At 37.7% G+C, this 27,901-nt stretch overlaps 1 long non-coding RNA gene across 3 annotated transcripts in view; it reads left to right on the top strand.

Annotated features, from left to right (window-relative positions):
- LOC308056233 overlaps positions 1-27,212 on the top strand; it is a 64,657-nt gene extending 37,445 nt beyond the window's left edge. The window contains exons 3-4 of one of the 3 annotated variants that reach the window (XR_013924742.1): positions 1,713-1,775; positions 5,095-27,212. This is a non-coding gene — a long non-coding RNA (uncharacterized lncRNA). Of the gene's footprint in view, positions 1-1,712 lie in introns of all 3 variants that reach the window. The other 2 variants (XR_013924743.1, XR_013924744.1) reach the window with 2 other exon arrangements.
- The last annotated feature ends 689 nt before the right edge of the window (positions 27,213-27,901 follow it).

The raw sequence follows: 27,901 nt of genomic DNA, 5'->3' as shown, positions 1-27,901 counted from the left end.
GGTTCCATAAACTGTTGTCCGTGGCTTGTATATGTAATATTTCATTATACCACAAGAGGTCACACAATATTTATAAATCTATGCAGTGGAAATTTGATAATGGTTATATCTGCAAAACGGTGAAGTTAAATCTCATGCACTAAGTAAAAGGCAAACAGAACAAATTGTGAAACAACAGTGAGATAGTTTTTTTCCTGTTAAAGCATTCTCAGCCTGCATGATCTGCTATGAGCCATATCCAAATATCTCTCAGCTGTACATTTCATGCTGAAGGCAGGGAAAGCCATATGCTGTGCTGTGGTACCTTCTGAATCATTGTCAGTATATGACGTAACCTTGGAAGAAGGACAAGATCAGACTCTCCTTGGCATGGTTGGTAACATAATCAAGTGATATACGATGCATTGGGTGGGATTGCAGTGATCAAATAAGCATGTTTGGCAGCTCAGTGAGAAGTGTTAAAGCTGAGTTTAGCTGGATAAATTGCTGCTAGTTCAGCAAAACAATAGGCACACAAAAAAAAGAGGTTTTAATTTTGCAGAGATTGCAGCCTGAATTTGTGAAACAAGATAATTTCATAAAGATACCATCCAGAATTTTTGACCAAAGTCTCACTGTGGCACAGTAATGCAATTCTTGGTATCTTGTGCAGAGTAATACCCCTCTGTGATTCCTGTTGATTCTCACTGACTCTGAAGCAAGCAGTAGCCAGTGAGCCAACATATGGAAGAAATGCGTTGGGTTGAGGAAGCTGGGGAATTAGTGCCAAACCGCTCTGTGGTGAGGCAGGACTGGAACAACCTTACTGCTGTGGGAAATACCTGTGAAGGAACGTTGTTTTGGGAGGAAGTATAAAGGAGCTGATTCTTTAGTGTCTGCCCTAAGGTATGCATGACCTCGTACGGGTAGGGATGCGCGTACACTGCTTGATGCCCATGTTTCTCAACTTCTTCCATTGCTAACCCTTCCTTCTGGCAAGATGATATATCACATCATATGAAGGTTTTTTCTGATTAATGTTTCTAGTTTCCAGGTTTCATGTGTAGTAAGGGAATGATAAGACTACAGTTATTTGACACACAATAGACTATCATTTATATAATTAAAAATTTCCTAATTATGTGCCTAGCTTACAGGCTATTATAACTCCAATAGCGCCCCTTGGGCCCACAAGTCTTCATTCACTCAGGTAAACATATAATTAAGGAGGAGGGAATAACACCAGGGAAGAAATGACCAGTATCATTTTGGCTTTCTTCTCAGAGTTTAAATACAAATGCTGTTTACTGTGTTAATAATTTTTAGTACTTGTATTTTTTCTCCCAGGAACTCACAAAGCTTCTCAACAAAGTATATTTATTTCTATTTACAGACAGAAAAACAGAACTAAAAGCTTAAACTGTCATGAAGAATAAAGAGCTCCAAAAGACAAAACTTATTTCAAACATGTAGCCTGGAATAGCTTACCAAGCTTCTTTTGTAAGTGCAGTCCTCTGCACCTTGTGAAAGGTCACACAGAGCTAACCTCTAATGTCCTCCCTTTTATATAGTTTGTTGTGTTAGCTTTCACCTAAGTTTGTGTCTTTGTAGAGCTATGTAAGCTGTACACATCTGTTTTACTCTTCAGATGAGCATAAAAGGAGGAAAATTAAATATGATTTTCTGGTTTTTTTTTTTTTTTTTTTTTTTTTTTTTTTTTTTTTTTTCTGAAGTACGTTCCCAGGACTGCAGACTATTAGACATCTATTTCTTACAACAGAAGGATGATCTTTTTTGTAAGTACCTGATATTCAGGAAACCTTAATTTGGTTGGATGAACTATCTTTGTGACCTTGAGCAAGTTATTTAGTACCTTTACACCTCCATTTCCCACAGAGAAAAGAAGTAATACTTCTATGATGTTTGGGGGAGAGAGGATAATTGTTAAATATAAGAAAGAACAAACAGCCACAATGACAAAATTAACACTTCTCTTCAAAGCTAATTTATTTCAACATGTAAAACCAAAAAAAAACCCAAAACAAAACAAAAAAAAAGGAAGAGAGACTTAAATTCCTGAGGAGGAGGGTTGTTTTTCAGAGGAAAGCAAAGGGTTGAAACAGATGGGAAGTGAGAGAATGTGGCCCATCCTACAAGCCTTATGTCAGGGCATGGCTATAGATGGAAACTGAGTATTCCTCACTGCAGAGAGTTTGCAAGACTAAACAGAACATTCAGACTTAATCCCCCACTTAATCTCAAATCTTCAATACAATGGGGGAAGAGTGTCTGTCATACGATCAATATTACCTAAATTTTCAGGCAAATGTGCTTTGTTTTATATAGTCATCAAGCAATTAAGATACTTTCATGGAAATAACGGAGGTGTGTGGATAGGAGACTGCAAAATGTTTGTGGAAGGCTCTTGTGTGAGGAAGGCAGGCACAGCATAAACAAATTGCACAACAAGGAAAAGAGTTCACTTTGTGCATGGGAAACATGATAAAGACTGTGACTTCAGAATGGATGGGAGCAAAGAGAACGTCAAAAACTTTTAGTGTCTGTACTTCACGCTGCTTTAAGGACTAAGGTAAACCAGAATTAGTGTGACCCATGGGTGATAAGTTCCTCTGAGCCAGTAGCATAGTATGGGGTTGGTCCAGCAGCTCCCACTCTGTAGGGTGCTGGCTGCTGTGGGAACTACCCAGGCGTGCTGCCAGGAGTCGCACCTGACTAAGGCTTTATGGCATGTCTTTGCTGCAACAGCCTGAAAGCAGACACCCTCCACCTCCTTTGTGACCAAATCCAACACATGAAAAGATTGCAAGCAAAATGATAAAATCATACTTAATTAGACCAATTCATTCTGAACAATTTTCCCGAGTGACTATGGAGAGAAAAGAACAGCAAACACTCTTCTAACAGTGACTTCTATTAATTACTAAACACATTTTGAATACGTGGATTGTTAGAGAAAGAAATCATGAGAGAAATGAGTGGTCTGATACCAGCACCTCTCTCACATCCTCAGAAATCCTTCTTCCAGTCATCAAAACTGCAGGAAACGCCCAACACTGTAGTGGTAGTTTGTTCCCAGCCTTCATTGGGACATCTAACCATTTTCAGAAATAGAATACCAGTACCTGGCACTTGAAGGAATCTCCTCTGAAACCAAGATATATCTAAGCTTTTTTGATGCAACTAATTCCTCAGACAGTGCTATTAATAAATCATGGACAGTACATACCTATACTATTTTTATTTTCCTTGTTTCAAGGTCTGCTGTTCTTTGTCATAGTTATGAATCCCTAAGTAAAAGTAACAAAGCTGAATACAATTTAGACTATTAAACAAGTTCAGGACAGACAAACAAATCAAATCATAAAGGTGAATCAATTAATGAAGCTTAATTTTTATAATGTTTAGAAGCAGTTGCATAATAAATTATCCCTCATGGTTTACCAGATTGAGGAGAAGAGTCTTTTAGCATGCAAGAATGAGTGACTGTTGAAGTGCCTTGGGTAATTCAAAAAACAATTTCAGTCCAGATTCAGTTATCAGAATTTGCTGAGTCCCTGATTCATGTGTACAGTCGCTCAGGAGTCTTAACACAACCTGTCAGCTGCATGAACTTAAGTGCCTGCAAAGTGAGAAGCAGTAGAGTTCACCGGGCTGTTTTGCCATTTGTGTGAACCTTATGCTCCTGAGCTCTTCTGTGGAGTTAGAATGGGAAGTTAAAGGTGGATGACTTCCTATGAACAGAGTCATCTGGCAGCACAGGAGCTCTTTAAGGACAAGATCCTAGAAGCAGTGACAGTAAGTTGCCTTATTTGCCCATGCAGAATGACTGCAAAAGTATAACCGTTCTGAACTATTTTAGTTCAAAGCCGTTTTCACAGTAAGAAGGGACTGGACATTCTGAAGTGGTAATAATTGATGATACTTTCCTGTAGAAGAATATTCAGTCCCATGTTTCAGGGCTAGAACTAATTTTCATCCCTTTGATAGAAGGATGAGAGCAGAAGCTGGTGAAAAATGTACCATCAAAGAGGTCATCACACCCCAAGAACTGAAGGATAAATACAGTCAGAAGCAAGACGCTGGGCTAGGAGGACTTTCTGAGCCCACTGTGGAAGATCTTCTAACAGATACCAATAACCTTACAGAGAATTTAGTTACACACACCACCACAGATAAGCACTTACTTAATTTTTAGATGCATTTTTTCTCCCATTGGTAGTTAAACCCTTTTGAAGTAATTGAAGCTTTGCATTTGGACATGTAAATCCTTGGGCACTGATGAGTTTTGTTTGACACTGTTTATCTAGTTTATTTATCCTCCTCCACTTAAGTGCAGTCCCTGTGAAGTTAGCACGCCTTCCTTGGGCTGCTGCAGATCTTTTGGAGACTAAGTAGTAAAAAATTTCTGACACAAGAAATGATAATACTGGCAGTTTAATTACATAGCTGTAAATAAAAATGCTTTGGGCTGTATTCTGCAGTCTCATAAGTGCAATCTCACAGGTACATGTTTATGGTAAAGGACACCATGAATGACCACAGGGATGTGAGAATGGATATCTGATTCCAGATGCTGAAGCTCAAGTCATCTGGACAGGTGACCAATCTACACTACTGATGCCTAACCACACCATGTCATTTTGTGAAAAAGCGGCAGCACTTTTACGGCTCTTAATATTTAAGAATTGGTAACAGCTCTTAACCAACCCTGTGTTACAACTTCTTTTGTCTCATACAGTTCATATCTGGGTAAAGCAAGATCCCATACTGGGTAGGCTAGTAACACATACTTTATAACAAAAACTTGTCTGTAGGAGGATAAAACTTCATGCTAGACAAAGCAGGAAGAGAACAATCCTGATGAAACAGAGTGGGTAGGCTTTTCGAAGACACAGGGTGAAAGACATCACATTAACTTGCAATATCTTGTTCAAACCCAAAACACTGTGAACATTTAGAACGCTACAGTAATTTAAATTCAAACATAAAGACAAAATAAATAAAAAAGATCTTATCAATGTGTTAAATTGCCTTTTTGTTGTTGTTTGTTTGTTTATTTGTCTGTTTGTTTGTTTGTTTCCTTTGAATCATCAGTATCATCACCGCTTCATCACAGCTTCAACAAGAAGGGTCTGAGACTCAACACTTTGGTATAGCCTTGTTGTCTGGGTTTCTGTGTGCAAATCTCCTCGACAGCATGAGACATCTTCTGCTCTATAACGAAGAACTTCACCACACAAATTGCTAAGGATTGTCCATCAGATTGACATAATTCTTACAGTAATAACTTTTGTGTTTAAACGTTATTCATACTTCTGTATCCTATGAAAAAGTTTTATACTCTCAGCAACAAAAGCAGATACACTGTAAGTACTCTGTATGCCTTCAATATATCAATAAATTGCTATCTTTTTTTGCTTGAAACATATACAAATCCCATGCCAGTTTGTTTTTATTAAATTACATTTGTTATTGATAGGAACTTTGTTTCTGCACTTTAAGTTGCCTTTATTTTCTGAGTACTTAAACAGAAGAAATAAAATGTACTCTTCTTCAGGGAAATTAATTAAGCTTCGATTTGTTTGTATTTTGTACTTGTGAACTAAAACAAAAGCTAATCTAGAATTATTAAAATTATTTTTTCATTGGAATGTTTTCCTGCATACTTCCTGTTAATTTAATCATCAAACACATAACATCAAGCTTTAAATCTATGTTGTTCAGCAGAGTTACTGTATGAAAAAAAAAGCAATGAAAAAACTTTACAGAGCAAATCCTATGTACATATTCCTTTATCAGATGATCTGTTTACAGAAAGATAGAAGATACTGACTTCACAACAAATTTCAGGCATCCCAATGACCAGGGATGTTGATTTCTAACATCTTGATTAGGTGTGAAAGCTCTAGCAAAACACATTCACTGGAAATAAGAAGTCTCACTCCAAAGTTGGTTTTACTTCATTTTGTTTCCTTTATTTTGTCTCACAGAAATAACCCAATCTGTAAGCAAAGGATATACCCAAAGGATGTATTGTCTTAGGCTGAGGCAAGGATTTTGGAAGATACGCTTCTCTTTCTCTTTTCTGTTCCCTTTTTCCATCTTCAATAATGTAACTTAGATCCACATTATTCTTCTACTTTTGTTCTTACGGAAACAAGGCCAAATATGAAGTCCAGGCTTTCAGTGGTAGTGAATTTTCTAGGCCATTGCCAGAAAAGAAAGACAGAGAGAAAGGAGACATACTTTTTTCCAGCAGAGACGAACAGTCCAGCTCCATTTCTCATTCTCAGGGATGTGGACAGAAGGGTCAATAGTGATTCCAAAAGTGCAAACCCACAAGGAGTTTGATGTCATGAAATTTTCCATCGTGCTTCATGTGTGGCATATGCCTTGTACAGCATCAGCTGTGTCAAAGCTCCATTGATCTGAGATGTGATGGCATGAGAAGATGCTGTCATTTATCTCACAGAAATGTGAGATCATGGCTCTCTGATGTGAAGTTCTTACCACACAGGCAGCTGCAACTTAGTGGGGTTGCTTGACTACAGGGCTAGCTGTTTCACAGTCAGAAATTCACAGACAGACCATGATTGTCCTCCTGTATGAAGACATGCCCCAAACTTGTCCAGCCTTGACTATACAGCACTTCAGCATCTCATACCACCGCATTTCCTACTCTGGAGCAGTACTTCTATTCTTTTTCTGACACACGAGTGGCATGCGCTGCAATGTATGTAAAGTAATACTTTTTTTTTAACATTAGAATTGAGTTACTATATGATATAATAACTATTTAAGGTCTTCCCAAGTCCCAGTGACCAACTTTCAGTCCAACAGCACTGCTTAGGTCAGCTAACCTGAGTGTACAGCTCCATTCTCAACGTGTCCTTTACAGGCACTGACAACCTTGGCAAAATCCAGGGGAAAAAAAACACAGGGCAGACGAAAGTTCAGACTTAGCTTCTTTCTTTTATTCCACTGGGCATGTGCCAACAACTGCTGTCTTTAAGCAATTTCAGACTCAGAAAAAACTGTCCTGCTTTGACCTACGTCAGGGATGACCCAGCCTACACGTCAGCAGACAAAACTGCTATGAACATTCACACACTTTGGCTGTATCTTCTGTTAAGAACATCTGCTGCCTCTGTAGAAATTTTTGCATCTTTTTATTGCTAAGTTTGGCAAACATGATGCATATAATGGATTAGGGCACTATGTTACATGCCAGGAAAGTGTTCAAGAATTGTCTAAAAATAGTGATACCCAAAGATGTATAGTGTCTTCCCTATTACTAGTTTTTAGGACTTCACTACTAGATGGCATTTGTATCTCAAGGTATAATTGATGAGTCCTGTAGAGCTAATAATTAAAATAAGCCATTTTCACTGCTTCTAAAATGGAGTCTGTTAGATATTTAATCAGGTCTTGTACATGACCTCTGAAGGGTAAATTTATCCTCTCAAATCTTCCCTGCCACTTACTTACATTATATATTTATAATATATAGTATATTCTTCATATATATATATATATATATATTCTAGTGACAGTTGTATATTAAATGTTGTCCCAGCTTTGAAAAAAAAGATGCTTTGAGGAGTATATTTGGATTCTCTGGAGCTCAGAGTTCAAAAAGAAACAAACTGCTAAGGCAAAATGAATAACCAGTGGGAAATCAAAACACACATATGTACATGTGTGTGTATATATATGAGCCACCTAGTTCAGTGAAGGCTGCAGAACAATGTAATGGATTTTGTATAAATAAGTGAAAAATGGTTTAGAAACATAATTATTCTACTCCTGAGTAAAGCTGTTTTTCATTGTTGAAGTTATTGCCTTTAGTATACATTCAGTCCTTAGGGAAAGCTGTGGTACCTGAGCTGCTGCATTTTCATGCGTGCAAGTAACGAACTAGCTTGAATTTGCTGCTGGAGTAAGGTTTGTTTTTAATGTGATCTTTAACATTAACAGATATCTAGTTCTAATTATATTGTTCCAAGTTTTATAGATCACAATAAATTAATATGGAATTTGAAGAAACACAACTTACGAAAATGTCCTCGATTTTTGTCCATTAAATTCCTGTTAGAAGACACTCCTTAAAAGAGTAATCCTGGAGCAGAGCACTTTTATTACCTATCCATGGTCTCACATGTTTTCTGTGCACTTAGTAGCACTTAATGAGCTTTCATTTGCATCTGGTAGCATTAGGATCAAACGAGCTTACATTTCCAAGGCATGTCTTTAATCATATGGGCTTTCCATGTACAGTTAATAAACACATAAACTGATTTGCTTTTCTTTTTTCTCAGTTGCAGGTGCTTCTTTTCTGCCTGACTGCACCTTCTCTGTGTCTGGGTAGGACCTTTCCTCCTGGTGCTGGTACTATTCATACTGTTATTCTGGGTCCTGATGATTATCCCTTTTCTGACTACAGGTGTGACTACTCTTTGTTCTCTCCTGGTGGCCACAAACCTTTGATAGCATCCTGTTCCCGCCTTTTGGCTTGGACATGTGATAAGCAAGAAAAGAGAAAAAAGGGTAAGATGATTAGCAAGTGTCCATTATGTTCTGTTTTGATTATTCACTGTTTTATATCATGCAGGCCAAACAGTGATCTCCAAAATCTCCTTTAAAATGTGTCTTGAATGATGCTTTTTAGAAAACAGGTCTGGCAAACCTGGCTCAAGATATCTGTGTGTTGGTCTTTGTCCTTGCTTAATGGTTATTTTAGTATAACACCTTACTAAGCCTTCTATTGACCATCAAATAAATTTCAGCCCAGATCTACCCAAGAATATCAGTCACCTGGTTACATACAAATCAGCCAAGCCAATAGCCAGGCAAAGAGATGTTAAAAGCTAGCTGTGCAGAAATGCCAAGGAAAAGAGAGTATTTGATAACTCAGCTAAATGCAGTCCTAAGTTGTCTGCATACATGAGACAGAGACTCGCAGCCTGAAAGCCTCTCGCAGACTTGGATTCCCAATGAACCTCTTTGTAATGACAGCTTCAGAAATGAGAAGTAGAAGTTTAAAATGTGTTAATTAAGCATAAATAAACAAATAAATAAGTGACCAAGTTATGGTTTTGAGCAGGATCAACTGATATATATATATATATAAATATAGAGATTTACATTTGGACATACTTTCAAGAAATTACCCAGTCTGAAACCCCCAAATTTTGCCTTAGATCACAGACAGTAAATGATCTGTAAGTGAAGTAAGTAAGTAAATGAAGTAAGGATAATTTTCCCTGCTTTCCCCTACTCTTCTTAGGCTTGCTACTTTCATTATTACTTCTGTATCCTAATTTTCCTTTTCCTCTGCATATGTGAAATTCTTTATGATTTCTTCCTTTTCCCTTCATGAAAGCATTATCTTTTATGGGAAGTTCAATGTGTAACTGACTCTGAACACAAAGTTACTGTGGCAGCAGTGGCTTGTGTGCAGCCATACAACACTGGGACTAAGCCTTTTGGTTTTTCATCAGTGAGCCACAGGTTGCATTAATTTCTGCAGAGGACTGAGACAACACACAAATCATGAAATGCCTCCATCCAGTCAAAAGGATTAAAGCTGACAAAATTACAAAGATCCTCCTCATTGCCTAGGGATTGATCTAATTTGTGGGGACAAATGGCCCCATAACCAGTTACTGATATGTATGCCGACTGGAAAGAACCTAGAATTTGTGTAGAAAATACTGTTTAAATGCTGATAAAAAAAGTGTTAAAGCATCTAATAGAAAATAAAAACTTGTGTATGCCATAAGATCAAACCAAGAATGATTATTTGTGTTTTCTGTATGCTGCCGAAGTATTTTTAACAGAACATTGTTGCTATGGACCTTGTTGACCTTAACTTCTGCTATATACCTTCTCTAGTTTCATCCCACATGAAGTCAATACAGACTTCTCTGTAAAAAGACATTTTAATTTTGAATTTCAGAAACACCTGTTTGCATCATCTCTACAGACCTCAGTCATATCTATTAAGATCTGTAGGTGGTCCTGTGGCCCTCAGTGAATTCTTATTCATATTCCAAGTCACAATGTAAATTAAAATTATAATTTTAACTTAAATAAATATAATTTAATTAAAATTAAATATTTGCAAACCTATTCGATGTACTGTTAATTTAAGAAAAAATATGTTGATGTCATAGTACTGTAGAAGGCACAGATATTAAGGAATATTAAGGACCATCTCTTTTGTGTGTACGTGGATAATTTTTCTGTTCAACACAATATGACATCGTCCAGTCTAAGTTCCAAAGTCTCAGCTGGTGAGACATGCATGTACTTCTTTAAAGAAGCTGCTCTAAGACGTTCTGGTAGATAACACTGATAGAAATTTTTTTTTATTAATTACTCTGACTCCTCCTGTGACACTCCTTTATATTCTTTTGTCTGCTAAACCCACAATTCAATAAATCTATTTGTCTGTATATAAACCCATGTTCTTATATAGCTGACAAAGAAAATCCTCACAAAACCTTCCCTTACCACAAACACTGCAACATAATTTGCTATAAAAGAAATTTTCTTCAACGCAAACCCAAGAACACTATTTTGTTATTCCTAAAGCTTGAGTCCAATTCTCATGGACTTGTGTTGCCCTACTATTTTCTCATGTAGACTCCCAGCTGTTATTTAGCCATGTTATTGTATCAGTACTCAGACTTACGGTGTAATTTCACGCTCAGAACCCCTACTTTCACAGAAGCAAAAGTACAGCTAATTAGCGATAGCTTCCTGGTGAACCGAAGCACACACCTTGGCTAAACCAGGGACCCAAAGGGATCTGGGCATTAGGAGTAACTGCAGCTCACAGTGCTGTGCCACTTTCTCCAGCAGGAACCAACTGTTTGGTACTATCTTCCACCCAAAAGTGTGCCGGCTTTATTTTGTAGGACCGATGGAATGCAGTTGTCTACATATACAAATGCTTCTGACTCTTCATGAGAAATTCTGCATGTGAGTGGACATTTCCTAACTGGTTACAGACAAACCACTTCAAACACTGCACTTTATGTCATTCAGACCTTTTGAATTTCCATAGAATCATAGAATCATTTAGGTTAGGAAAGACTGTTAAGGTTATCAAGTCCAACTGTAAATCCAACCCTGCCAATTCCTCCACTAAACCATGTCCCTAAGCACCACATCTATGTGTCTTTTAAATACCTCCAAGGGTAGCGAATCAACTACCTCCCTGGGCAGCCTGTTCCAGTGCTTGACAGGCTTTCAGTGAAGAGCTATTTCCTGATATCCAATCTAAACCTCCCCTGGAGTAACTTCAGGCTGTATCCTATCATTTATTACCTGGAAGAAGAGATGGACACCCACCTTGTTACAACCTCCTCTCAAGTAATTGTAGAGAGCAGTAACGTGCTCCCCTCATCCTCCTTTCCTCCAGGCTAAACACCCCCAGTTCCCTCAGCTGCTCCTCATCAGACTTGTGCTCCAGACCCTTCACCAGCTCCATTGCCCTTCTCTGGACACGCTCCAGCACATCAAAGTGCTTCTTGTGGTGAGGGACCCACTAGACACTCTCCATCCTCCCTTTTGTTGAACTGCTTACCAGTCCAGGTGGTCTTTAGTTCTTTTACTGTGGTTGTTTGCAACTCCAAATCTCATTCAGTTGGGCTGTTTCCTCAACCCTAGCTGCGTGATGCAGTTTGGAAAAAAAAAAAAAAAACACAGGAAAATAGAATGAAAGGCTTGTGACAATAGACCACAAAATAATACTATGACATTGGAGGAGGAGAGATTTTAGTAAGTCTCTCTTACCTTACCCTTTTGGCAGCCTCAAATTTTAACGATATTCTTCTTTCTTAAAAAGAAATAAAAGTAAATTTACACATCCAGGTCAAATGTGCTGTTATGAAGTTGGTTTTTATAATGTTTTCCTAAGCCTGACAAGCAGAGTTAGTGCATCTTTTCAGAAATAAGGCTTCAGAAGGAACAATGCACGTGTTCCTTTGTGACAAATATCATTGACGTTCTGTGTAAGAAGCAACTTAGGAGACATAGAAGCATTAGAGAGATTGTAAGGCTAATAATAGCTTTTCTTATATTTCCCTAAAGAATATCTGAAAGACAAAAGAGAATGAGGATCCTTGAAATGCAAAGAGCCTTAGAGGAAATAAATAAATCAGCCTAATCTTTTGGATTAACCTATGCTAGCTGAAGTTATGCAGATAATTTTGAAAAACAGCCTATCATTTTCTATTGGAGGAGCATGACTTAAAACTTTGCATTAATAGCAAAACAGTGTCATTTTGTAGCACCCATGAGCCTTTCTTCATGTGCCAGTCACTGTACAAGCACAGCTCAGCATTATCAGAAGATGGCAATTATAGTTGAAGCTCTTCTAAGTTTGGTTCTGATCGGTAACCATAAGACAAGAGTCAAGAATACAAAGACGGAAGACAACTTGTGTGGCAAAATGAAAGAGCTCACAATTCTTAGGAAGAGAAAAAAGAGAATAGCTGGAAAAACAGCAAGATACAAATGGATGAGTAACAAGTATTACAATATAACATTCAGTAGGTACAATTGCAATTAGAGTTGATTCACTCCTCAAAGAGTGAAGAGTGGAGGCATGTTTCAAGAGAGATCTTACAGAGAGTGTCCTGAATCTGATGCTACTCAATATTTCCATCAGTGATTTAAATGATGGAGAAAAGGTTTCTACCTTTTCAGTTGATATCAAGACAGGAATGCACGTCTTCTACAAGATGAGAATACAGAACTACCTTGACAGATAAAAGGAATAGGAAGCAGCTTCTGTGAAGCAGGTAGAAATAATCAGCTGCAGTGCCAAGCACTGAGTTCTGAAGAAAATAACTAGTAGTTCCTGATGGTCACCTGTTGTGCTTGTGTCAACAATACCATACCATTGCAAAACACTCAAATATCATATAAAGAGAATGTGCAAACTAGTACACATATACAGCATGGGAAATAATTTGTTCAGTCTACTTAACTACAGTAAGTTGTCAGAAATGAAAATGATCAGAGACCTAGAATAGGTGCCTTCTGAGAAAAGACTGAAGCAGTTGGCGTTGTTGAGTCTGGAAGAGGGAAGCTGATTGTTCTCAGCATGTACTAGTGTCCTGGTTTTGACTGGGACAGAGTTAATTTTCTTCTTAGTAGCTGTTACCTGTGCTTTGGATTTAGTATGAGAATAATGCTGATAACACACTGACGTTTTAGTAGTTGCTAGGTAGTACTTACTCTATAAATCAAGGACTTTTCAGTTTCCCGTGCTCTGCCAGTGAGCAGGTGCACAAGAAGCCGGGAGGGAGCCGAGCCAGGACAGCTGCCTGAACTAGCCAAAGCGATATTCCATAATGTAAAGCATCATGCTCAGTATATAAACTGGGGGGAGCTGGTCAGGATGGGCTGATCCCTTCTTGGGGCCTGGCTGGGCATCAGTCAGTGACTGGTGAGCAGCTGTATTTGCATCGCTTGAGGTTTTTTATTGGTTTGGGTTTTTTTTCCTTGGATTTTATTCCTCTCTGTCCGTCTCCTCTTCATTACAATTATTATTATTTTTGTTGTTATTATTATTACTTTATTAAAATTATTAAACTGTTCTTATCTCAGTCCAAGGGTTTCGCTTATTTCCCATTTTCCCGCCCATCCCACTGGGGGTGTGTGGATGTTCGGGGGTGGAATGAGCAAGCAGAGTACATGGTACTTAGTTGCTGGTGGCATTAAACCACAACAGCTAGATTTAAAAGAAAAAAAGCAAGCTTAAAGTAGAAGTGACCTACATATTCAACACCAAGAAGCTTTCTAAGAGTAGTAAGGCTGTGAAGTAAGTGGCTTGAAATCATGTATATTAACAGCACACATAATGTTCTTCAGCCACATGTGTGGAAGTGATACCCCTTTAAAATGCTTTAACTTGTATCCTGACAGATATCTATTATTATATACATGGGTTTTTTTGCAAAATAAGCAGGAATTTTTGTGCTTGTTTTATGGTCTTACATGTCTTTAGAGTTTCTATATCTAGATTCTTTCTACTATAAAACATTTAAAATACAGACTGTTCTAGTAAGAACTAATTCATTTTCAGACCATTAGTCATTCTTTCAATGCAGATCAGCTAAAATTTGTAAGAGGTTATCTTGTACAAAATAAGAAAATTATGCAGAAAGGGATTTTTATTTTTCTGATTTTCATTCATTATTCACTTAATTCTGGCCTGCAATGTATGAGTATACTGCAATTAAAGTGTCCTTAAGTTATCATTACAGGACAATTACAGTTCACTTTTCCACACCTGTAAACAATCATTATTCATACAGGTAGATTGTACACCATATGAATGAGAATAATTCCAAGGTTAATAAGATTTAGAATCAAAATGCGATAACTAAAGGTGAGAAGCATGCCATTAGGTTGTAGTAGTCAGGTTGCTGATCTTTGGTTTTAGCAATTAATAACTACAGTGTAATTACTGTGCCTTGTAATAAAAATTGTATCCGTAATTCTCTATACATTCTGCTCCTCCTTCCTAGTGTTTGAAGCATTTAAATGTTTCTGCATTCACTGAGACAAAGCAGATGTTGTATATTGGATGCATACTGAAGTGGTACTAAGTATTTGAGAACCATTTGCATATGGTTCTATAAGCCATTGAATTGATGAAGTCTCTTCACTGGCTTCATTAGATGTTGGAGAAGGCCTTTATGTGTCCATGCTCGCTTCTGGGGCTCCTTCAGCAACTGAACTAAGCAGTGAGTAACACATGGAGTACGAGCTTTCTTCTTGCACAACTCAACCTGTCCTTGAAAGCCACTTCCACTATTTTTGGGATATGGTGACTGCTACCTGGGAAGTGGAAAATCAGTCTGTGTGTAACTGACCCTATGCTTGCTGCTGGTATAGTTCCCTATCATTGACTGCCATGCTGAAATTATAGTTTAAAAAAACAATCCAGATAATTTCAATCTTAAAATGGTTAACAAGAAAAAAAAAAATCAATAAACTGCTTAGCAGTTTTTTCTTAGCTATATCAAAACCTGTTACTGCTGGCAAATGGCATTCTTGGCAAAAAAGAAAAAAAAAGAAAAAAACCGCCCAAAACTACCCACAACCAAAAATAACTAACTCAAAACGATCAGGATTATTTTCCCATTTCAAAAAACTAATTGAGTACATTACTTCCATCATTCTCTGTGCCTAAAAGGATTCCTTGTATTACAAGCCTGGCAAAAAAATATCATCCAACCTGTGAACTGGAATGCATCCTTATCCAAGTCTGTCTTGTACTGGGAAGCCCAGTCCTGGACACAGCGCTCCAGGCGTGACCTCACCTGTGCTGAACAGAGAAGAAGGATCACCATCCACTGACCATGCTGGCAACACTCCTCCTAATGCAGCCCAGGACATCGTTGGTCTTCTTTTTCATTGTATAGTGGAATCTGAATACTATGCCAAAATCTGAAGTCACATTTATTCATGTTAACTCCCCAAAGTAACTGGAGCAGCTAACATAGTAGAGGAAAAAAACATTGTCATTTCTCTTTTTTATAATACAGAATTATTTCCCAAATGTTTAAATAACTAGCCTGTTTATTCTGCCCTCCATCTCTAAGTACAATGGTCAGGATGACCTTCAATTTTATACAGCAAAGAAAATAAATGCTCTGCTTCTGTTCAACTCAGAATTTCTAACAAACACACATCCTCCTACATATGAACGAGCACTACTTTTACCTGCTTCGGAAGACACACTAAGGCAATAAAAACCCGTCTCACTAGGTTCATTAAAATCTTTGAGCCTTACAAGATTATTTTGACCACCCCTCCAAGGAGCAGCAAACCTAGCGTTGAATCCAACCTACATATTTCAGAACAGAAGAGAAAGAAGCAAACTGTAATGGTAAATAAAATACTAACTGATTTTTAAAATATAAACCCTACTGTTTATTAAAAGGTTACTAGTATCCTATTTTCCTATTTTGCAAAAGCCAATTAGATTCAGGAAATACTGACATTTGTTTGAGTCAGTTAATATCAAAGTCTGCAGAGCAAGTGAGTGTGCTAAGTTTTGTGGAGATTTATTGGGTTCAGTGTGAAGGTCTGACAAAATCTATGTCTTGGAAAAGTCCTAATTTATCATATTTCTTTTTAGGTATGTTACAGGAATACACAACATACCACAGGGGGCTAAATAGAGAGTGTTAAGCTATATGTTACCCACCCTACTTGCTGTGTTTTGCTTCAGTAATAAGTAATTCAAGGTTATTGCTCAGGAATATTGCTGTAGGTTATTCAGACACTTTAGTTGTGTTGGTGGAGATCAGGCCATTGTAACAAGCGCTTCCAAACTTCAGTTGGTCTCCATGACTGTTGGCAGGGATGTAGATACCTTTGGACCTGGAGGCAGGCAGAGAATGTTCCAGTATTCTGGTGGTGTTTGCATGTCATTTTGAAGTAGTTTGTACACCACACAGACAGGCCAACTTACAGTTTATGCCACTTTATTCTAATGGAAGACGTGTGTTCTTAAGGCTACTAAATATAAGCACCTGCTGGGAGGAAGGAGTTACACATCCTTGGCTGCAACATACAGGCCTTACTGTAGCATGAGAGTTACTCATCTAACTAGAATGGAAGAAAAATGATTTGTCATCATTTGTTGACAAGGAAACAAGAAAAACGTGAACTGTCAATGAATCAGGTTGGACACATCCATCTCAGGCAAATCATTGAGAAGATCAATATTATGTGAAGTTTTAGCCTACATCTTCATTAATGACCCAGAAGTACAACAAGCATCAGCGAAGACTGACCTATAAAACAGAGGCATTGTGAAGGTTATCACAATAGCCAGAAGAACAGCAAAATTATTCATCTTGTAAGATGCAGGATGTTATGCTGAAGAGATTGTAATGTGAAATACAAATAAAATATGGATGAGCAGAAACCTGGAAAGGAATAATATTGAAAGTATACAAAAAGTATCTGCATAATGCAAAATGCCAATGTTCCTGTTGCAGTTTCATGGCAATTATCATATTCAGTTGCGGAAAACACTGTCAAAAGATGCCAATCAACAAACCAAACAGAATTCACCAATGACCAACAATAGTGACTGGGAATATGGTTTCTGCCTTGGATTTTGGAAAGGAAAAAAGACGGGGGGAGGTGATCGTTCCCCTGTACTCAGCGCTGGTAAGGCCACACCTCAAATTCTGTGTTCAGTTTTGGGACCCTCACTGCATGTGGGACGTTGAGGTGCTGGAGTGTCTCCAGAGAAGGGAAAAGGGTCTGGTGAAGGGTCTGGAGCACAGGTCCTGTAGGGAGCAGCTGAGGGAACTGGGGTCATTTATCCTGGAGAAGAGGATGCTCAGGGGGGACCTTACTGGTCTCTCCAGCTCCCTGACAGGAGGCTGTAGGTGGGTGGGGGTCCATCTCTTCTGCCAGATAAGTAGTGACAGGACAAGAGGATATGGCTTCAAGTTACACCAGTGGAGGTTTAGTTGGATATTAGGAAAAATTTCTTCACTGGAAGGATGTCAAGCATTGGAACAGGCTGCTCAGGGAGGTGGTGGAATCACCATCCCTGGAGGTATTTAAAAAGCAAGTAGGTGTGGTGCCTAGGGGCATGGTTTAGTGGTGGACTTGGCAGTGCTGGGTTGGACTCGATCTTAAAGGTCTTTTCAACCTAAAAGATTCTATGATTCTTAGTATGATCATTAGTTAATTTTAGCAAAATCCCAGCTAGCTCATGAATATTTCTGAAACGTTTCTACTGAAATACAGAAGATGAAGGACATAGTTGCAATGAATCCATCGTTATGAATCCCAGGTTGAAGCATGACTGGAGAGAAGTGAGTGAGCAGCTTAAACACTTATTGGAGCTTCAAATTTCTGCAACCCCAAAAAATCTTAGTAAAGCAAAATCAAAGGTAAAAGACACATTTCTAAAAATTACAACATTTTGAGAAGAGGTGTTGAGAAAAGATCAAACTGTTTTAATCTATTACATCGTTAAAGTACTCAAGGCTTCACACATACATTTTTGCTGTAGCAATTCATTATGTTGCCTCCCACCAGCTGAGCTGTAGTAAATGACTGTGTGCATGTTCCTAGCCTGCCCATTTGTGAGAAAATTCAGAAAATGCAATCGAGTTTAAATGTGAATGAAAAGCACTGGCAATAAGTTTACCTGTCTGCCATGATGAATGACAACACAGTAAGACACCAGAACAAGGAAACCTATATGCAATAAGAGACTTCAGAATTTTGAAAACAAAATCATGTTCCCTTCCCACTATATGAGTGGAAATTGTTGCCCTTTAACACTAACAAATGATGAATGAAGATGAAGAAACTGTCGCAAGTCACCTAGCCTGGAACAGGCACATGGCTTTACCCGAACAGCAACTTGTACAAATGCAGAAAGAAGGACGTGTTTGTCATAGATTTTTAGTAACTTTTATGAGGATAAAGATATCAAGATTAGAAATGACATCACTAGATATTTTAAGCATTTTCCCTGGACTAGAATAGATGACAAACAGTTGTCATGTACCACAGTGTAATAAGAGTTGGTAGAGCACCTAGCACACTGTTGGTGTTGCTACGCATTAAGAAATACTTCAGAAATATCTGTGACGTTTTTCTATAATTAACAAATAATGAAGCAAGCTGTCTGGAACAGCTGTACTCCAGGCTCCATTGAGCCTTTGTCCTGGTAACTTGTGATGCTGAGGACATTCGAGGCATCCTTCCACACCAGGCCTCACGGAAAAACCTTAGTTTCACAACAAAGTTGCACAACGTTCCCCACAAGGAATGCGTGCAGCCCTGGGTGCGGTCAGGACCACCTGAAAACACACAGTAAAGGTGTGTCAATCAATGGCCATGTTACAGGGACCATAGCTAGATCATGAAAGGGAAAGATGTGGGAAAGCCTGGCCTTCTCAAAGAATAAGTACTTCTAAGCAGAAGTTAACATCCGGATTTTAGAGAAAGAACTTTCTCAGCTTTCTTTTCACCAAGGTGCTTCAAGGAAAATATAAAGGGTGATTAAGGCCTGTGCATTGTCATATGTTTTATTTTCCAAAATGTTACCTTCATAAAGGTACCCTACTTGTAATGGTGATACTTTTGGGCATTTTTTCAGTATTGAGTCAGAGAATAGTGACACAGGTTGAATCCAAATTACTTCTGTGTTTTTAATTTTCTAACAACTACCTTTAGACTCCCCCTTAGCCAGTTGCATCAGATGGGAACAGTCAGAAATTTTATACTACTGTACAATTCTTATACACCATATCTGTATGTCTATTCATGTTGCACATACACAACATATTTATTACAACTCTCTAACATGGGATGCAGCGTTACAATCTTGCTGAAAAGCCTGGACTCAACCTTTTTTTAACTAGTATGGAAGAACATGATCTGCATTTTAACACTCTTTGGTAATGCACAAAAAACCTAAGGAGGACAGGTCTACCATCCATCATCACCTTTTCATTAAATACAGTAATTGCAGAACTCTAGTGGTCTGGTTATTAAACCCTAACCCAAGAGATCATTCTCTGAATTTACACCTGAATTACTTTAGAGGAATTTTTCAAACGGTAAAATCTCACCATCAGCAGAAGGTATAACACACTTGACAAAATGTCACATTGATTTCTGAAGATTAAAAAAACTTGTGAATGCAGAATTTGGTTTTATATATTCTATTATTTAATCCTCCAAGAAAAGCTAACATGGATCAAGAATCGTGATAAAAGTAATGCTTTTGTTTCTAACCTATGAAACGCTGTGAGATTACATTCAAAAATACAACCACTTTGATTTTTCTTTTTGTTACAAAACAGATTGATATTCCTTCTAAATCTGTTTTTCATTTAGGATCTACAGCATAGATATTCCTTTTTTCAAGAAAAACAGAGCTCAAAATAAGGTTTTATTTTAATTCATGAATTTAATTTATTACAAAGCTGTGAAGTACATTGCCATCACAGAACATAGCTCCACAGGTGGTGATAAAAAGAAAAAAAAAGCAAACCCAATTATTTTAATATTCTATTTAATGTCCTCTGCAGTAAGCATAAAACTACAACAAAAGCATATATACTGATGAGCACTAGTGAAAACTAGTATGGCCATCTATACATTTCAGGAAATACCAATGTCATCAAACAACAGAGGTAGATACCTCTCCTACCTACAAGAATGTTAGCCCAAGGGAAGACATTCAATAAAATATTGGTATAGACTAGTCATAGTATCCTTGGCAGAAGTTAGGGTGACATGCACTATTGGGGAAGAAGTTGAAAAGTTGTTTTCCATCTCACAACACAGACAAGAGTGTGTACAGAGAGTAAAGGACTTATTTACATGATAACTTAACCTGGAGGAGAACAGAGTGTGAGAACAGTTCTGGACAGCTTTGAAAAGATCTAGAAATCCTGGCTAAAGCTAAATAAGCATACACACAGATATTTTTCTAATTCAAATAACAAGTCTCAGTGAAAATGAACTTACAGAATGGACAAACGCAAGGCAGTTAGGTCATTGCCAATGTAACTGTTCCTCTTTTCTGCACTCATATTTCATGGTATGGGCCATAAAAACTTGCATGGAGGACAGAAGGTGAAGAATTTTGCTTGAAAAGAAACAGTTTTAGCAATATTTTTGGTTAAATGGGAGTAATAACTCCATTTTCTTCATGAACTGCAGTGTTTGGGTATTTTTATTGTACACTTTGAGATGAATTAAACACATGCTTTTTCTTAAATATAAAGAGATTTAATGAGTAATTAATTAGGCAGAGTCCTACCACAGTAAATGGTGCACAAGGATGCACCACGAGCCAATTCCTTACGCACACTTGCACCAGCACCCATCATCAGAGCATTGGCATGGGGCATCTCAGTCCTGGGTTTGGTCTGTCCCCCAGCACCAACTCTGTCTACCAAACGTGGCCCCAGAGTGCTCATAGTCCACTATTGTTACAAGATATGGGTTTCAAACTTTTAACTTCTGATGGTATTCATATAACAGCACTTCCTTTCTTGTCACACAGTGCACAATTGCTATAAAAGTGAGTTAGACAGTGATATATTTAGTAAAGCATTAATACTAAGTACGATGCTATACAGAATATGGAGAACCAAAGTGTTTTCACCAAGAACTTTTACTGTGAAAGGATAAACAGGTGACAAAGCAGTGTGTTTAACTAATGAAGTACAGAATACATTGGGTAATTTCATTGTTTATTGAAAATTTGCATGATAGAATGTAGATTACAAGGCTTCTGGTTATGCAAACTAGTTACATTTTTCAAACCCGGATACACAAAACTACACTTCCTTTTGTGATAAGTTATTTTAAAGGCCTTGGTAGGACAGAAGTGTTACTTTAGGGACTTCTGTTGTTTATCTCATCTTCAACAATTTACATATGGTGACACAGTAAATTACTTGCTGAAGAAAAGCAAAAATTCCTATGTGCTTACTGACACTGTAGTGCCTTCTCTCTTTTACCATTCCATTCCTCTTACATCCCTCCAACACCTACTTCATTTTTTCCCAGTGCTGTTTAAGTAACAATTGAGCTACAATACTTTGAGTGGGGGATAGCATGCATAAAAGTTAATTCTATCTGAAGTTCTGGAGACCGTTCATGAAGATAAGAGAGAATCAACAGCCATTTTTTCCTGGGTTCCACCCTACGTATAAGGAGAGGTCAGAATCTGCAGCAATACAGTCAAGACAGTTCTTTTCATTTTCAGAAAGGTCAAATGTGCAGAAGAATGTTTCTCATTTAAAACAAGCATGATTTAGGAATTGTTTTGACTTTTGTATTTGAACTATACTGACATGATGAAGTTATAAACTCAAATCAGCCTTTAAATTCCTATGTTTGGAGCATATTAAATTAGCAGTGATCTAACCACCCCAAAAAAGCAGATGGAAATCTTAAAATATTATTTCAAGTCTCTTGGATATCTAATGATTTTCCTGTCTTACTTCCCCCCACCCCATTTAAGCATTCCTGATGTTGAGCTTTTCGTATCTTTGCTGGAATATCACTTGCTGAGCTGTCAGGGCATATTTCCTTTCAATATATTTAGGATACCATTTTTAATAGCTGCCATTAGGTCACTGACAGGAGGACAGAAGAGTGCCATGTGGTGATGTAGGGAACCTGGATGAGTAGTTCTGGAAGAATCAGCATTCCAAGCAATGTCTAGATATGGTTATTCAACTGCAGTCCACTTTTTTATGACAATCCAACATATTGCCATCTGTCTTTATAAACAGACTGGGGTGAGATGGATTAGCTGTGTGACATTTGAGCGTGATAGGTTCTCTTCACAAATATCCTTCAAGAAGCCTGTAGCTTTTAGATCAACAAGAGAAGAGCCATATGGCTCTCTTACTGAATCATCAATGTCTTTTAAAAGGAATTGTGACTGGAACATAGTTGACTGAACATTTTTATGATTTGCAATGACTCTAGTAGATTTTAAAGCAAATCACATTCAGATTTATGGCTTTTCTGTCACGCTTCTAATATATTGCTCTTCGTTGTGAAAAGATTTAGAGTATGCAAAGAGAAACAATTTGTGTGAAACAAATTTTTCTTTTTTTTTTCTAAAAAAGAGTATATTGATAATCTTCACCAAGATAGTAGACTTTGTGAAGTCATTGAATTTAATTATATTATGTTAATAGGTACAGTGACACCAGCTCAATTTTACATATTTTTCTTGTTAGCTGTAAATCTAATCAGCTGCATGTTCCCATTCTTTCTAAGCAGAACAATCTTTCCAAGCCAAGAAAAAAACCCTTTATGTGCTCATAACAGATACAAAAAAATTCCCAGAAAACACAGGTTGGTAAAATAGCAAAAGAAATGCATGGAGATCCAGTATCATTATCAGACTTTTAGTGCTTGTGACTTTAGTAAGCCAAGCTCTGTGCCATCCGTTGACCTCCACCAGTCCTCCCAGCTGCCCCACCTCCCAGCAGCAACTCTGAAAGATGTATTTTGCCCAGTCTGTTTTGTTTAGCTGAAATGTCCCTCATTGGTTTAAGATAACTGTTAAGTAGGGCCATCAGTTTCTGTTAAGATTGAGTGTAAAGTTTCCTACTTGGAATCTGAATCCTTCACAGGGTTGATCCAAACTCTTAATAAGCTGTGTATCTCCTAATCTTTGTTCAGCTTCCTCCTTAGATCCTGTACTTCATCTCCTGTCTGTTCCCTCATGAAGTATAACACTGTGGGCGGACAGGCTTCTTTGCAGTTCCTGCCATCTGGAATGATGTTCTCGTGCCTCTCTGCTGCTTTCCATCACTGGTGCCTCCACTCAAATAAAAAATACCACCACAATAAAACCCCAACCTTTTTTCTAAATACATTTATCACCCCCTGTTGCCAAAATGTCTTTATTTTTCTTAGCAGCAGTTTTCATCTATTACTTCTGATATGATAATAGCTTGTTGAAATCTATAAAATATCTTGCAGCATATTTTCTATGCAAAATTCACAGGAACAGGACTGGATTGTGTACAAATTATGTCATACATTGCTCATTATGCTTTGTGTGATATTTCTTGTCAACTAATTGATCTTATAATGATTGTTTTGTGACGCCTGCCCATGATTATCTGTCACTCTCTAATTCTTTTAACCATTTCTTCTGTTTGTCACTCTAATATCTGTGCGTTTAGTTCAGGATTTTATGACTGAAGGAACAAATTAACTAACTACAACTGTTTATACTTACATTAAACACTTCCAACACTTTTAGTGGTACGTCTTGTTTTAAAGCTCTTCAGTAAAATCTAGTTAAGATTTTACTAGGCTTGATATCGTATCTTCTGTACTTTTTTAAAGTAGATTAACCATCTTCAACTCATCACATTTTTTTTTTAAAGTTTCTGGGCCAAGTTCTGCTAGTGTGACACTGGCAACATATAACACTATCAAAATCTTGGTAATTATACTCATACTTCTGCATGCTAGCTTTGAATCTTCTCAGGTTGTCCCTCATGCCACACATAATCACAAGCAGTTGGGTAATGGAGCTGTTTCTTGGAAATTGATAGCTTTCAGTGGAACAAAGTACTCCTACCTTGTTTAGAGCACTCCGAATAGAAATACATATCCAATACTGGTCAAACCCCAAATCATTAAGTTAAGAAATCCAGAAATGGTGTTTGTTGGAGCTAGTCAGAATGGTTCGGTAATACTGCTTACATACATCAGTGTTTTTTCTTATAATTTGATTTTTCTTTTGCATGGATAGATTATTTTTCTGGGCTGATGTGCAAAAGATTACATATGGAAATTTTATTTCCACTAGATTTGAGCTGTGCATGTTTTATATTTAAATAGGGTGTGTAGGTTCCAAGTTCCTCTAAATTTGAACAAGAACCAATAACTTTCTCATTTTATATCTCTAATTATGATTTTTTCATATGCAAACACTAAAAAATCCTCCAGACCCTTTTGTAAAGTCGAACGTGATTACACAGTGGCCTCCACTACTAGCTGTCTAATCCAGTCGTCCAGAAAGGTGCTGTGTTCCCTCTTATGAATCACTAAGTCAGCTATAGTCAGGATGCTTTCAATAGCAGTTAACGATGCTGAATATCTTTCAGAAGATGTTTTAGCATGTTGCAAGCTCAAGCTGGCAGATGACTAATAGCTACATGTTCATATGCAAAATACTCTCTTTACCAGTTCGAAGAGAACCTTAAAAAACCCCACTAGTTACTGTTTTGTAAAGGAAACTTGAGAAGGTGTTCAAGGCTGAGTACTCTAGCTAAACTTTTAATGCTTTAGATATATGGAGTGCTCTTACAATTCACCTGATTTCCCTCTTTGTTTCAAAGAGAGGGAACTGTTTTTGTCTACAACAGCTGAAGAACAGTTAACATATAATTTCAAAATAAATCTTTTTTTGAGTTTAGAACCTGGAATGGAGACTGATTTCTGTTAACAACAGACATAAGTATCATCTACCCTCCTTCTAGACCTTTCCTTTGATCCGTGCATACGTAACACAGTTTTCTTGGACAAACTCATTTTTGATAGCTTATGCCGCCAACAAAATCCATGAGCTGAGAGGTTTGATTCTTCTGTTTCAAAATTAAATATCCTCTGTAGGAAGGCTCAAATCACTAAGCCAAATTGTTTTTGGAACTTTGCCCACAAAGATCTTAAAGCACATTTTGCTAGTATTGCAAAAACAACTTTAATTTAATGAAAAGTTTCTGTTTCTTTGTTACTCCCTGAAACAGTATTCAGCTGATAGCAAACCTGTTGCATGTTTCACGCAGAAAAATGTAATTATTTGCAGGTGAGGAGCTATTCTGGTTTATTTGCTATGTTAGTTGAGCTAATTTACAGTTTAGCTATGATCTGTGATGAACTCAGTAGACATGTGAGTTGGGAAGGATTACAGCATCAGTACTGGAAGCTTAATGGGAAGAGAAGTGTGGGCAAAAGAATGGCAGAGTCCTCTGTGCTGTAACAGTGCCTGCGGTATGTTCATGGCTGAGGAGATCACCCTTTTGGTATGCTGATTGCAGTTCATCTATTGAATTATTTTTTTTCCTAACGAAAGACGCACGTAGTTTCAATTAAAGGAATATCCTTTGAGTCATGACTAGCAAGGACACTGATTAGTGACATACATGCCATTAGCCTGTTTGATCCTTGTTAAAACACAGAGATGTTTTATTTAATGATTGGTGTAAAATGGTTACAGCTTAGGTGGCCTATTTTGGTTTGCTTTGTAGTACACACTACTCTGGATTTTAAATCCCCAGAGAATTCAATTGCATTTTTACAGAGGACCATGTTATTCAAAAACAACGCTAATTTAATGAAGTTTGTATTACCTGCTTGCTGTAAAGCAATTGAGTGCTGATGTCTTCATGTTCTGCTGATATGGCAGGTGGGCAGAAAGGAGTAAAAAGACTGTTAAGCACATTGCTGCTTAGAAAGAAAATACACACACACAAAGTGTTTCCTGGCATCTGACCTAGCTGCCCTGGCAATCAACACTGAACCTTCACTGGCCATGGCACTGTGGAGCTGCATACCGCCTTCACCACAATGTTATTTGGAAAATCCATTCTAATCAGAGCACCTTTGTGATGGCAAGAGTACAGGCCCACAGGAAGAGAAATATTTGTATGTTTTTAGGTACATGTATGGACCATGAGGTTTACACATGAAAATATTACTACAGGATATTAATGTATTATTACTGAAAATATTACTACCAGTACGTACCAGCTCATTGGAAAGGGCCGTGGTGTTTCATAGCACACTAAATTCTTAAGGTTTAGCCAAGTATGGAATAAGTCATTAACCATTTATCTAGGTAGTAGGAACCATTAGAGTCAGGGCCAGGAGTTATTAACATCTTTTAAATGGCTCGCTTTACTGGGAATCAGGGCAAAGGCCTTTCCTTCTTGGGTAAATGAATAATAAATGAGCACAGGGACAATTTTTCATCTAAATGATCCCAAAGATTAGTCTGTATTACGAAGAAATTACACAACCTCCTGGCCTGGTCTTCCTTCTGCAAGTGTTTTGGGGAAAACCAGCTCAGAATCTCTGAAACACCTGCCAGTTTCCTGTGACGTAAAATGAAATTCTGAGCCAGCCAAATCAGGTAATTTCCCTTTCTGCTCACATGTTTTAAGAATGGGTATTTAAACTTATGGTTTATACTAATAACATCTGGAGGACAACTAAAACTGGCATCACATCCTTTCACAAGCTGGCCATCTGCTTTTCAGTGCCCTTGGGGATATTTGCAGGCTGCCGTTATTTAGCTACCGTTACAGTTTAGGGGATACTAATGTTGGAGTCAGTGATGAAGAAGCATTTTCCAGTAATCTGTATTAACCAGTAACATTACCTCTTATGTGTAAGTAACATTATGGGAGGCAGGTAGTAGCATACAATTCCAAACAGATGCTAATTTAGCAAGTTTTAACCCTCTCCCTGAACTCTACAGCCTCATTTGGGAAATTTCCCCAGGCCTTCACTATACTTACTTCCTTAACACCTAACACCTAATCTAATACTTAACACCTAACCTAATCCTTAACACCTAACCTAAATTATTCTGAAACTTGAAATCATTATTTATTACCATGCCCACCATAAGGCAGGGAGAACAGTTTTTATGCACATGTATGGACCATGAGGTCCCTGCTTCTCCTGAGGTTAAAGAACTTACTAAAGACTTTCTCATACAGTCGTTTTTCAGTATCTCTGTGCACTTTTCATGAAGCATTCTCCAATTTGCCCTATTTTTCTTTAAGTCTGTTTGCCTAAATCTGGACACAACACTAACCAGACTTTATTGGCACTGGGTAAAGAACAAGAATAATTTCATATGCCTTTCTGCAACAGGAGTCAAGACACAGAAAAGCCTCAAACCCTATTTTACAGATGGGGAGCAGAAGCTCATAGAGATCAGGGGTGAGATCTGGGCAAATCGCAAAGGAAAGTTTTGGGAGAACCAGGAAATTAACACAAGCTCTTGAGTCCCAATAAAATGCTTAAATCACAGATCATTCTTTTTCTCAAAGATTAAGCAGTAAATCAAGGTTGAAAATATTATAAAAGTAAATGTTTAAAAAGGAATTTTTTATATTAAAATTGAGTTGACTGGAAGATGAGTCGCATGTCTGTGGTGACCTTTGTCAATCCACAGTTGGGATTTATTCTTCAATGGATTAAAAAAATACTGTCTGAGCTTCTTCATGAAAGTGGAATTGTACAAGGGAACACCGTATGTCTGTCACACTTTATAGTCTTGTGGTTAGGGTACTGACCAGGCTTATGTTAAGATTAAGTTAAGATG

This window comes from Falco punctatus (genome assembly GCF_963210335.1).
Source record: "Falco punctatus genome assembly, chromosome: Z".
Taxonomy (NCBI): Eukaryota; Metazoa; Chordata; class Aves; order Falconiformes; family Falconidae; genus Falco; species Falco punctatus.
This window is presented reverse-complemented; position numbering and strand designations above follow the sequence as displayed.